General features: G+C 60.1%; 1 long non-coding RNA gene across 1 annotated transcript; it reads left to right on the top strand.

Moving 5' to 3' along the window:
* The first annotated feature begins 9,949 nt into the window (after positions 1 to 9,949).
* LOC117876970 lies at positions 9,950 to 11,835 on the top strand. Its single transcript, XR_004645587.1, has 3 exons — positions 9,950 to 10,085; positions 10,304 to 10,697; positions 11,620 to 11,835. It is a non-coding gene; the product is annotated as an uncharacterized LOC117876970 (long non-coding RNA).
* Positions 11,836 to 12,126: the final 291 nt, after the last annotated feature.

Genomic DNA, 12,126 nt, shown 5'->3' with positions numbered 1-12,126 from the left:
GGGCGAGGGGCCAGGGAAACCTCAGAGACTCCTGTGGCTTTGCTTCAGCAAGTCTCTGTCTCGAGGTCTCTCTTTGAGGACTGAGAGAACATTCGGGTTCACGTACGTGAGCGGCAGGAGGAACCTCTTTCGAGTTTTCTCCTTCCCTTTTAGTGACTGTACTAGAAAGCAGACATCCCTGTGTAGAAGGTAAGAGCCTCCTTGAGGTTTGAAACCTGTTCAGTCTGATCCATCTGGTGACAGTTGAATTCTAGGCATGGAAAACACGAGCTTAAGGAGGCAGAATTTTATTCCGCATCTGGGATTTTGTCCTTTAGAATCACTGGGGACATTGGGGTTTGTCCTTTTTGTTTCACCTTTTCCTCCAGCCCTCCCTCCTTTCTCTTCTTCTCTTGCTTCTTTTGTCCTTTCCCCTGTTCCCCTCCCAACACCAGGGTGTATGTGTTTGTGTGTCGCGGGGGAGTGCTCTGCAGCTCCCACTGTGGGAGGTCCACCCAAAAATGTGGGGCTGAAATAGTGCTCCGGCAGTGGTCCCCACCAGTAGCGTAGCTAGGGGGGTGCAGGGGAAGCAGCCACTTCCCCCTCAGCACATTTTCCAGAAGTGGCGCCTTAGTCAGGGGTTACCATGGCGCCAGCGGGTGGGGCCCACGCTCCGCTCTGAAGCTTGGCCTGCCCGGCCGGCGCTGACCTCCTGCACACAAAGGGGGGGCAGCATGGCCGGAGGAGCGGGGGGGGGCGGGGGGGCGAAACGGCACGGCCGGAGGAGCCATGAGGGGGGGCCGTGGGGCGGAACGGCACGGCCGGAGGAGCCATCCTTTGGGCTCTCTGGTGAGAACTCTCAGCCTCCCGTCCTCAGCCCTTACCCTGACTGGCTGAGCAGGGGGTTATTGACAGGGAGGAGACTCAGGTCCTTGTTCTCTTTTAAGACCAAGTAAATAAGTCATAAGCAGTTCTATGTTTGATGAATTTTGCTGCTTCTCTGCATTAATTGTCTCTGAGCAGCTCATGACTCTCTCTACCATTGCAGTTCTCCTAAAATACTTGCTGAATAATTACTGTGCACTGTTGTTTGTCTGGAACTCATCTGAGAGCACTTTATTCAGGAAATTCAAGATCCGATAGTTAGTTTGAAAATCAGGGCTCTTGGGTCCTATTCCCAACTCTGCCACTGACTGGCTGTGTGACCTAAGATAAGTCAATTCTCCTTTCTCAACCTTAGCTTCTCCCTCTTTCAAGTAGGGATAATAATGATCCGCTCCTACTTACCTCACGGTGGGTGGAGGATGGAGATCCATTGGAGAGTGTCACTAGGAGGGGTGCATAATATGAGGTGTCCTATTACATTTACTCAGATCAGATTGTGACATAATACAATAACTGAAATAGTTTATTTTATTTGTATTTTTTTATTTTGAAATTGATAAGAGCAGTGTGTGCGAGGAGACAATTTAACACACTGTGACAAACAGGAGATGCTTTTGTTTTGCAACAAAATCTTTTTGCAAAGAACTTTCATCCCACTTGTTATGAGTTCAAGAAACAAACTGGTTTAGTCTGAATGGGATTTTCTGACAGAAATGGTTCAATGAAATTTCCCCATCATCTCGATTCCTGGGCTTTATCCCTGCCCAGGGGTGAAAGGAACTTAAAGGATTTACCGTTATGCCGGAGTCCTGAGCGGGGGTGTGGCCTCAACCGGAAGAGGCGAGGCCTTTCAAGATTTAAAGGCCCTGGGGTCACCCCAGACCTACCAGCTCCAGAGGCGGCTGGGAGCCCCGGGGCTCAGGGGCGAATGAAAGGGCCCGGGGCTCCGGCCACCGCGGAGCTCTGGACCCTTTAAATCACCGCGGGAGCCTGGCTGCCGGAGCTCCAGTGGCGCTTTAAAGGGCCCAGGGCTCCCCGCAGCAGCTGGAGCCCTGGGCCCTTTAAATCACCGCTGCAGAAGCTGGTCCAGTCCGGCACGGCGTACTGGCTCTTGCCGGTACGCTGTACCGGACCGGACTGGCTTACTTTCCCCTCTGCGTGCTTCTGCAGGGTTTGTTGTCCATTAGAACAGTAGTCAGGACTGCTGGCTTCTCTTTCTGGCTCTGCCACCGCCTTGCTGTCTAGGCCCTTCGGTAGGTCCCTTCCCTTCTCTGTAGCTCAGGCTCCTCCCCATCTATCCAATGCGAACAGGGACAATTCTCGAACTCTGTGCGGTCATGAGCCTAAGTGAGATAAGGGGCGTTAAAGCCTCTGTGAAGGAGAAAGGGGAATTTCTCGGTGTTTAGCACCAAGGAATTCTAAAGTTTGCTAAAATATCTAGTCTGCGGAAACAAGAAATGGTCAGGGCCAAATTTTTTAAGCTTTGTCTTTTTAAAAGCCCATTCAGGGATGTGAGGCTCTGTCCTTTAGGTACCTGGGGTTCTTTGCCAGCAGGAGAGAAGAGGTTCCTGCCTCCATTTTTGTGGCATTAACAAACCAGGTGCTGTGCCCCAGTTCTCGTCTGAGATCCCTGAAAAAGAACATCTTCCCATGCAGAGTTAGGGCGGGGCCGGGGCTGGGGCGGTGTTCGGCTGGGGCCGGCGCGGGCACTTGGCCGGGGGCCGGCGCGGTGCCTGGCCGGAGCTGGGGGCGCGAGCACTTGGCCGGGGGCTGGCGCGGTGCTGGGCGGGGCACCGGTGCGGTGCTTGGCCAGGGGCGGGGGCACTTGGCCGGGAGGCCGGCGTGGTGTTCGGCCGGAGCCGGGACCGGGCGCGCAGGCACTTGGCTGGGGGCCGGTGCGGTGCTGGGCCGGGGGCTGGGGCCGGCACGGTGCTCGGCCGGGGGCTGGTGTGGTGCTCGGCAGGGGCAGGGGCTGGGGCCGGGGCCGGCGTGGTGCTGGGCCGGCGCGGTGCTCGGCCGGGGCGCGGCCACTTGGCCGGGGGCCGGCGCCCCAGGGCCCGAGCCGGGCGGGAGACGCTGGGGCCAGAGCCTCTTGGCCTCGGTTGGCCAGCCACCGGAGGAGGCCGCTCGGCCAGGGGGGCCGGACTGAGCCACGCTGCACCCCGCCCCAGCCTACCTCCTGCCTCCCTGTTTCAGGCTTCCCGCGAATCAAGGGAGGGGGAGGAGCAGGGGGTGGAGCATTCAGGGGAGGGGGCAGAGTTGGGGCGGGGGCTGGGGCCGGGGCCAGCGCGGTGCTGGGTGGGGGCCGGTGCAGTGCTGGGCCGGGGGCCGGGGGCGCGGGCACTTGGCCGGGGGCTGGTGCGGTGATCGGCCGGGGGCCGGGCCCGGGGCTGGCAGGGGCACTTGGCCGGGGGCCGGCGCGGTGCTAGGCAGGGGACCGGTGCAGTGCTCGGCCGGGGGCGGGGGCACTTGGCCGGGGGGGCGGCGTGGTGTTCAGCCGGAGCCAGGGACGGGGGCGCAGGCACTTGGCCGGGGGTGTTCAGGGGAGGGGGAAGGGTTGGGGCGGGGCTGGGGCTTGGGGGCGGGGAAGGGGCAGAGTTGGGGCGGGGCCCCATGGAGTGTCCTCCTTTTTAAAAATTAAAATATGGTAACCCTACTAGTGAGCATGGACTTGTCAAGAACAAATCATTCCAAACCAGTCCTAGCTCCTTCTTTGGCAGGGTTATAGGCCTAGTGGAGATGGGTAAACAGTAGATGTGATCTCTCTTGGTGTTACTAAGGCTTTTGACACAGTCCCATGGGACATTCTCACAAGCGAACGAGGGAAATGTGGTCTAGATGTAATCAGTGAAATGTGAGTGCAGAGCTGGTTGAAAGCCCAGACTCCAAGAGCCCTTCTCCATGTCTGGCTGTCCAACGGAGAGGGTGTACCTAGTGGGTCTGGCAGGGATCAGTCCGGGGGCCGGTAGTATTCAATATTTTCCTTCAGGATTTGGAAAATGGAGTGGAGAGCATGCTTCTACAATTTGCAAATGACACCAACCACTCTGGAGCACAGGATTGGAATTCAAAACGCCCTTAACAAATTGGAGACTTGGTCTTCTTGAGCCAAAGTCCATGGCTGGGCCCCTCTCTCTAGACTGGGCTGAAGTGAAACCCCAGAGCCAAACACTCCTCCTCCTGGGCAGTGCGCTCCCACCTTCAGATGGGCAGATGCTGCTTAGCGCTGTCAGAGCAGCTTTTGCTGGGGGCTTCTCCCAGCACTTTCCAATAGTGGGAAAGTATGAAATCCCCGTTTGACTGCTGGGGACAGAGCCAAGAGGGGGGAGCAATTTGCTCAAAGTCCCACAGGGAAAGGAAAACACCCAGCAGAGGAACCAACAGGAAACCCAGCAATGGAACTCAGGAGTCCTGACTCCCAATCCCCTGGTCCAGTCACTCCAGCGGAGCACACTTCCTCTCAAAGGCAGGGGGAGCGGACGTGAGGGCCTGGCTGTAATTGCCAGCTGTGGGAGGGAGTGTGCAGCAGTGGTTAGCGAAGGGGCCTGGAAAGAAGGCCTGCTGGGTCCCATCCATTCTTCTGACACTTGGTGTGACCCTGTGCCACACCAAATAGCTTCCCCTCCCAGGCCTGGTTCTCATCAGTGGGGTTGGGGTCGCAGTCCCAACAGCCCAGGGGGGTCGGGAGGCTCCAGAAAGGTGTGTAAAGTGCTGGGATGTCGGGATCCCAGAGGCGCTGTCACCCCTGAACGAGGGCGGTGTTCTGCACCCCCTGCTGCTGGCCGAGTTTCTCTGTCCCTTGGCAATAAGACAGACTCTTGTTTTCACAGCCAGCCGATCGCCCCGTGCCATCACCCTGCCTGCTTCCTAGGCAGGGTAACTCCTCAGCTCACCACCACCCTCTCCAGCCTGCCTTGGGCTTGAAGAGTGAGGAGAAGGGCAAGGGACGACCCTGAACATCCTCCATCCATCTCTCTGTCACCAGAGAAAGTGAGTGGCATTAGGGTTCCTCGGTGGTGTCCCCTGTCTGTCTGGGGAGAGGCAGAAAGAGGGGGAGAGAATCTCTCCCAAAGGAGATTGGATTTGCAAACAGCCCCCAGGACTCCCTCGCTCTCAGACCGGGAAGGGGCTTCTCCAGAGCCGTCTCCAGTGTGTTTGGCAAGGTCCCAGCAATGGGGCTCCCAGCCCTTCCCTTGTGGGAGACTGTTCCCCAGGCTGAGAGTCTGTGAGTTGGGCCAGACCCAGTGAGCTGCTGAGCATGGAAATCAATGGGAACCGAGGGGGCCCTGGCCTTCCTATGCGAGGGACTTTGAAGTGGGGAATGGTTTCCCAGGAGAAGTCCGGACTCCTGGGTTCAGGGCCGGCTTTAGCAAGTGCGGGGCCCGATTCCTGGGGCGGCACTTCGGATTGCCGGCTGGGGGAGGTGGCCCCCGCGGGGCTGCGGCGCTCCGGATGGCGCTCTGGCCAGGAATGCAGGGCCACGGGGCTTGCCGCGGTGCAGCCGGGGTCATGGAGCTGAAGGGCTGCTGCGGTCCGGCTGGGGCTGCAGGGCCGCGGGGCTGGCCGGAGCTGCAGCCAGGGTCGCAGGGCCGTGGGGCAGCCACGCTCTGCAAGCTCCAGCCGGGGTCACGGAGCTGCCGTGGTCCGGCCGGAGCTCCAGCCAGGAGAGCGGGACTGCAGGGCTGGCCGCGCTCTGCCAGAGCTCCAGCCGGGGTCACGGGGTCACAGGGCTGCCGCGCTCAGGCCGGCGCTCTGGCCAGGGGAGAGGGGCCCCTGAAGACGACTGCCGCCAGGGTGAGTGCGCGGGGCCCTCTTAGGCGCGGGGCCCAATTCTGGGGAATCAGACGAATCGGCCTAAAGCCGGCCCTGCCTGGGTTCTGTTCCTTCTCTAGCCTGGGCGGGAGGTGGGGGGGTGTGAGTGTGGTCTGGGGTCGCAGGAGGGAGCTGCTTGTCCAAAGTGACCAGTTTCTTTGTGACTGACCCCAGTGTTCGAAAAGGACGAGACTCCCCAGTTCTTGCAGCCCCAGAGATGATGAGGGGGAGCGTTGAGGGGGAGCAGATCATGCAATGAACTCCTATCACTGTGTGTAGCTTGCCCTCCCTGTACCCTCGTGGGGGGAGCAGGAGCTGCTCTGGCTGGGGCAGGGATCGGGAGGGACCAAACAGGCTGGTTAGTGAGAGGCTGCCTTGACCCCAGACTCACGCCTGCTCCCCGCTGGGTTCCAGGATGGCCAGGCTCCTGAGGATGTTCAGGAAGAAGGCTCTGCAGGTGGCCCCAGAGCCTGAGGGAAGCAGCCACCATCTTCCCCAGGAGCGAAGCGGCCCCTCCGTCCCCGCTGGAGGGGAAGAAGCTCCCGGCCGCGCCAGGAGGTGGAAGTGCCCAGCCTTCTGGCGGAGGAAACCCACTCCCGGCACAGGCGCCGAGGTGGGAGCATCACCTCCCAGGCCAAAATGGAGCTGGGCCAGGCTGTGGCTGGGCAGGCAGGACCCAGCCCAGGGGCGGAACCGGGCAGGGTGGCTCTGGGGCTTGTTGTTGTGTGGGCAGCAGCGGCCCCAGGAGCCCAGCCCCAACTTTCAACAGGGGGCATCGCCCTGCTCGGTCAGTGAGGACCTTCCAGCCTCCCCAGGGCAGGAGGTGGAGGATCCCTCTGCCAGCCCCAGCAGCTCAGGCCGCTCCCCATCCAACAGCAGCAGCGCCTGCGACTCGGACAGCAGCTTGGCCGACGGACGCTTCTGCTTTGTTCTAGGTGAGGAGCCAGGCTGGGCTCGGGGAGGGGTGAGGAGGGGGCTGTGAACAGCCAGGGCCCAGGCCCTCGAGCAGTGCTATGGGGGCGGGTCTCCATCCCAGGTGTCTGGCCTGAGCCATGTGAACCCCACGGACACTAGATGCTGCCACTTTGGTCCTTGGTGCTCCATTGGGTGGGTGTGGGGGGAGGCACCTCTAAGGGAGTCCAGGACAGTGGGGAGGGTCTCTTTGCTAAGGACTCCTGAAGGAGTTGGGGGCTGATGCCATCACTGAGAGGGGGGAGTGTGGGGCCCAAACTGCCCTATGTCCCAGAGGTGGGAAGGGGACACATTGTCCCACCATGCCCCTGTCCTTCCCCCGAGTGGCAGCAGGAGTCACCTTGTCCCCTTCTCTCCCTGGTGCAGCGTCCACCAGGGACTCCGAGGACGAGGAGGAGAAAGAAGAACGGGTAGACTTAGTAACAGAAGAGGCTGCTCTCATGAACATGCGAGAGCAGCTCTATGCCCGAGAAAAGGTACAAACGTTCCCCAGCTGTGCTGGAACTGAGATTGTCCTGCTCCTTCCCAGCATCCTGACCCCCTGCAGAAGGTCTTGGCCCTAATGGGGACCTTTCTCCTTCATGATCTGGGACCCCCAAGATGGGGGTGTTTGTCACACACCAGCCGGGGTCTCCTCCCCCGACAGGCACTGTCCCAGTTGCTGACCCTGATTGTGGAGGAGTCATGTATGATTTGGACAATAGGCTGGGGCAGGGAGGTCCCTGGCTAACTGGCTCTCTCTCCCATAACCTCACTCCTGGTGGGCGCAGGACGAGGCGCAGCAGCTCGTGTTCCTGCACGCCGTCTACCCCGCGTGCCTCGCTGCCCAGCAGAGAGGGGACTACACATTGGAGCCACACTGCTCGAAGGCGGCTATTGCGGTGAGTGAGACACGGCGCCCGGCAGCTGGAGGGTGGATAGAGACATGGGAGGGGCAGGGGTCTCCCCGGGCCAAGGATTGGGGGATGGCTGGTGCTGGAGGGCAGCTGAGGGCAGGGATTGCTGGGGCTGAAGATTGGGGAGAGGAGACGGGAGAACTAGTGGGCAGGAATCGGAGGAGCGGGAGGCAGCTGGGGGGATCCTGCTGTCTGTGTAATCTCCTCCTTGGGGAGTGTCAGTGAGGCCCGAATCTCACACGCTCCTTTGTCTCCTTTGCGTCTCACAGGAGCTCATTGAGGAGCTTCCTCCTAATTCTCCACCCGGCGCCGTCCTGGCCAACTCCCTCATTGCTGTGGCCAACCTCAGGTACCGAGATCCTCCCGCCCGGTTCCCCGGTGCTGCTCAGGCCCGTGTCTGGGAGTCACTGCCCCTCCCACTCCCAGGTCACTTCCCAAGGGGGGCTCCTCTGGCAGAGGTGGCAGGAAGGGTCACTCCCTCTCCTGGCTGCTCTGTTCTTTTCACTCCAGTCACATTGCAACGGCTTTGGGGAGAGGCTGACTCCCAGGATCAGATACAGGAGGGGCAGCAGGGTCCAGGGAACAGGCGCGATTCCTGCCCTGCCACTGTCGGTCTGGGAAACCTTGGCCTTATCATTCCCTGGCTCAGTGCCTCAGTTTCCATTCTCGCCAGCCTCTGCCTATTTCCCTGCAGTTTCACGTCCGTGTTGGTGCCAGTCCCACCCCCGCACTGCACAGTCTAATACTGGCTCCTCTCTCTTGCCAGCACCATGACACCTGCCCTGGAGCCGCAGCTGGAGACCCACCTCCTCCAAGCCACCCTACATGCTGTCTTCACCCCGGGCACGCAGACGGACACCAACCAAGTCCAGGTAGATCAGCCAGCTGTTATCCTGCCCGAATCCTTGCTAATTGCCTGCAGTGGGATGTGAATGAGAGAGGCCAGGATATGTGTTTGGGGGGTCTCACCAGTGCTTCCCAGAGACCCTTCTTCCCATCCTGTGGCAGGTGTAGCCCCAGTTTCCCTAACTCTGACCTTGCTTTGCAGGATCTGCATAGGGTCATACCAGACCTTCTGGATGCCATGCTGGGGAACCTGCTGGCAAAGACCCCAGACACGGACAAGCTCCACTATATCTTGGAGGTGAGCCCGATGAGGGGGTGGGGGCAATTTTACCTTAATGCTTAGATCCATTTTCTAGTCTGTCCTCCTAGCTGGGCCCCCAGTGGCCATCCTTGGTCAGGGCAGTCAGTGCAATGCAGGGTCAGGCCTTTCCTCCTTGAAGGACAGAGGAAGGAGCTGGGACTTCAAGCCAGAGCTCTGCCTGCTTGTGTTGAGCACTAACCGCCCCCGGCTGGCTTAGGGAGTGAGAGTCTGAACCCCTCCTGGGAGATCCAGAAGATGGTCCTCAGAGAAGAGCCACAGCCTCATTCCTAGAGAAACAGGAGGGACCCAGAGAATCAGCCCTTGTCTCTGACGGGCCCCGAGATTCCTGGGGGGATTGTGCTCACACTCAGTCCCTTCACCCAGCCAAGGACTTGAGAGCCAGGGAGGGGGGAGGGGTCTGTCTCCTTCCTGGGGAGCTGTTCAGGAATCAGCAGTTCACGGAGGATGGGACAAGCCCTGACACCGAGCATTGTCCCAATCTAGAGAGACAGTGACAAGTTGTGACCTGCAGAATACAAGCATCGTCCTGGGGGCAAGAGTCCCCTTCTAAAGCTCTGCGGTCAATGAATCAGATATTCCACCCCCACCGCATGCAATGTCTTAGCCCCCTTGGGATGGGGGGGGCATTAGCACTACACATGCACCCCTCCCCATCAATCCTGAGCTGCCTCCTTTCCCCACAGCACATTAACTACTGGACCGTGTCCAGGGTGCCACAAGAGAGAGCCAGGGCCATCAGGAGCAGTGCGGCCCTGCTCACGTCCATCATCTCCCTCCCTGACTTTGATGTAAGTGGCTTCTGAGCCCAGCTTCCTGACTCCAGGCGTAGGGGGGCTGGCTCCAATGGGCTGGAGGATCTGCTGCTGCAGGGGCTGTGGGCTAGGAGTGTTCCTCTTGGCGAGGCAGAATCAGAGCAGAGAATGAGCCTGGCTTGAGTCAAGTTCTTCTTGTCCTGGTTAAGCGGTGACTCTCGCTTGTAAGGGGAGCATGCTCCAGGTTCTTGCCTTCCTGTCATCCTGGAGCAGCTGGGGAAGCAAATCCTCCTGGAGGGCCCTGCCCACATCGCTGTTCTCCGGGCTCCCTTGGGGGCAGAGAGAACTAAGGATCCAGCTCTAGCTCCTATCCTCTAGCATCTCCTGCAGAGGGGCTGAGGGGAAGGAGAGTCCTGGCCCAGGCAGGGACTGGGAGCTGACAGGAAAATGCTGATGGAGTTCCCTCTCCCTCTCCCTTCCATTAGAACTCAGCTGAATTCCCCAGGATGGGTCACCACGTGGCACAGCTGGCTCTGTTCGTCGGTGACCCAGACGAGGACATCAGCCGGCAGGCCAGGGAGGGGGTTTACCGGCTCTACCAGCTCCTGCTGCGCCAGAGGGGTAAGGAACCCGGCTAGACGAGTGAGACTGGGACCCCAGCCAATTTCTCTTCGAGTGACCCCGGCTGGCAGATCAGTCTCTCTCTATCTCTTTCTGTGTTCTCCACCACCCCCACAGTTCTGTTGGGCTCTGCCCACTGTGCAGCCACCAATGGGATTGGAAGGACACAAGCCCTGCAACCAAAATGACCAATGTGTATGTGTCTCTCTCTTTCCCAGACCTGAACATCCATGAGGTCGAAGACCTTTGGTGCTGGGACTGGCACCAGGACAGCAGGCTCCTCGGCTATAAGAACACCGCCAAGGTGGGGGAGGTAAGGACACTCTGCCAGGGCATGGCACAGCTCTGCAGGGCAGGTGGCTGCCTCCTGGAGCCATGCGACGGAGTTGCCGTTCTAGGCCAGGATTTGGAGCCTGGTTCGGGGCAATCTGCTGAAGCCTCACATCTGGTTGGTTTCAGGTTTTTGCCAAATTTTTCTCAGAGGGGCAGAGAAGATTCTTCCTGCAGACAGCAGTGCTGGCCATGCACGACCCCCTGCTGCGTGTCAGCCAGGCTGGGCTGCTCCTTACTTACTCCCTCCTGGGGCAAGCCGAGCAGCTGATGGGGAGCAAGGTGAGCAGCTGCATTAGACTCAGGAGATTGGGGCGGGGCCCAGGCCTCATTCCCATCCTCTGGCCATTCTCTGGCCTGGCAGCAAAGCTACTAGTGGGGAATGAGAGTGAGAGCAGGTGCTCCTGGGAAGGGAGATGAATTCACCTCCATGAACAGGAGGGAGCCAGCTTGTCCCCGGAGCAGCTCCAGCCCAGCTCTTTAGCAAGGCTAATGAACGACAAGCATTGCCTCAGCACGGACTTCTGTTCTTGGGAAGGGCAGCAGAGTCCTCTACGTGCCCTCTGCGAGCCTCTCCTGTCACCCGTGCCACCACCCAGAGTTGTTCCCGTCACTGGCAGCCTGGGAGGCCAAGGACTGAGGGGTGATGGCGACTGACCGGGCAGTTCTGAGGCACATGGGCGGGGGAAGCTCGTCCTGCTGCCGGCAGGGCTGGACTCGCTCTAGAGAGAACGGGAGGATTCAGTCAGCAGGGGCTGCTGATCTGCCCCATTCACCAGGGCTGCCATCCTGCGGCTTCAGCCTCAGTGGCTGGGATGACTTGGGGAAAGGTCTCAAGCTCCCCACATCCCACTTCACTGCTGCCAGAATCCCTCCGCCCCCCGCCCCGCTAGAGCCCCCTCCCTGCCCAACCTGGGTGGGGGTGGAGGAGAGGGGTCAGAGAACTTGAGCTGTGGATTGGAGGTGGAACAGCTGTCAGGGGCACTGGGTGGGAGGTGGCAGGAGCTCCCCCTACAAGGATGTTGTTGGCACTGGAGGTCCCTTGAAAGGAAAACAAGACTCCATTCTGGGGGTCAGGAGGGGGACTTCATCCCTCAGAGGTGCGCGGGTGCTGGGTGGAATTGCTGCTGGTCCCAGGTGCCCTTAATTCCCCCTGATTCCACGGGGGCATCTGAGTTTCTGACAGGTCCTCGTTCCCTTGCAGCAGGAGGTCGTCACGGCCAACATAATGAACCAACTTCACATCATCCGGCACTTGCGCCAAGTGCCGGAGGCGCTGCAGGAATTCTGCCTCCAAGGCCACCAGCAACTCCTGCTCCCTCTAAACGGGGAGTGTAGTGAGACTGAGTGGCCTCCCTCCGAGCAGGAGAGCAAGGGCCCCTCTACACGCCCCTTGGAGGGCAGAGCCTATATCGCCCCACCCCCCTTGCCTGTTGGCTGGCCACCAGGGCCTCTGGTAGACTCTTGAAACTGAGCAGCCTCCCTCTGAGCAGGAGAGCGAGGGCCCCTCTACATGCCCCTTGGATGGCAGAGCCTATATCGTCCCACCCCCCTCGCCTGTTGGCTGGCCAGCAGGGCCTCTGGTAGACTCTGTTGCAACTGAGCGGCCTCCCTCCGAGAGGGAGAGTGAGGGCCCCCCTACACGCCCCTTGGAGGGCGGAGCCTATATCGCCCCGCCCCCCTCGCCATAAGGACCAGGGCGTGGGGTTGG

This window comes from Trachemys scripta, chromosome 4, assembly GCF_013100865.1.
Source record: "Trachemys scripta elegans isolate TJP31775 chromosome 4, CAS_Tse_1.0, whole genome shotgun sequence".
NCBI lineage: Eukaryota > Metazoa > Chordata > Testudines > Emydidae > Trachemys > Trachemys scripta.
Note: the sequence above shows the minus strand (reverse complement) of the source record. Positions and strands in the feature narration are given on the sequence as shown.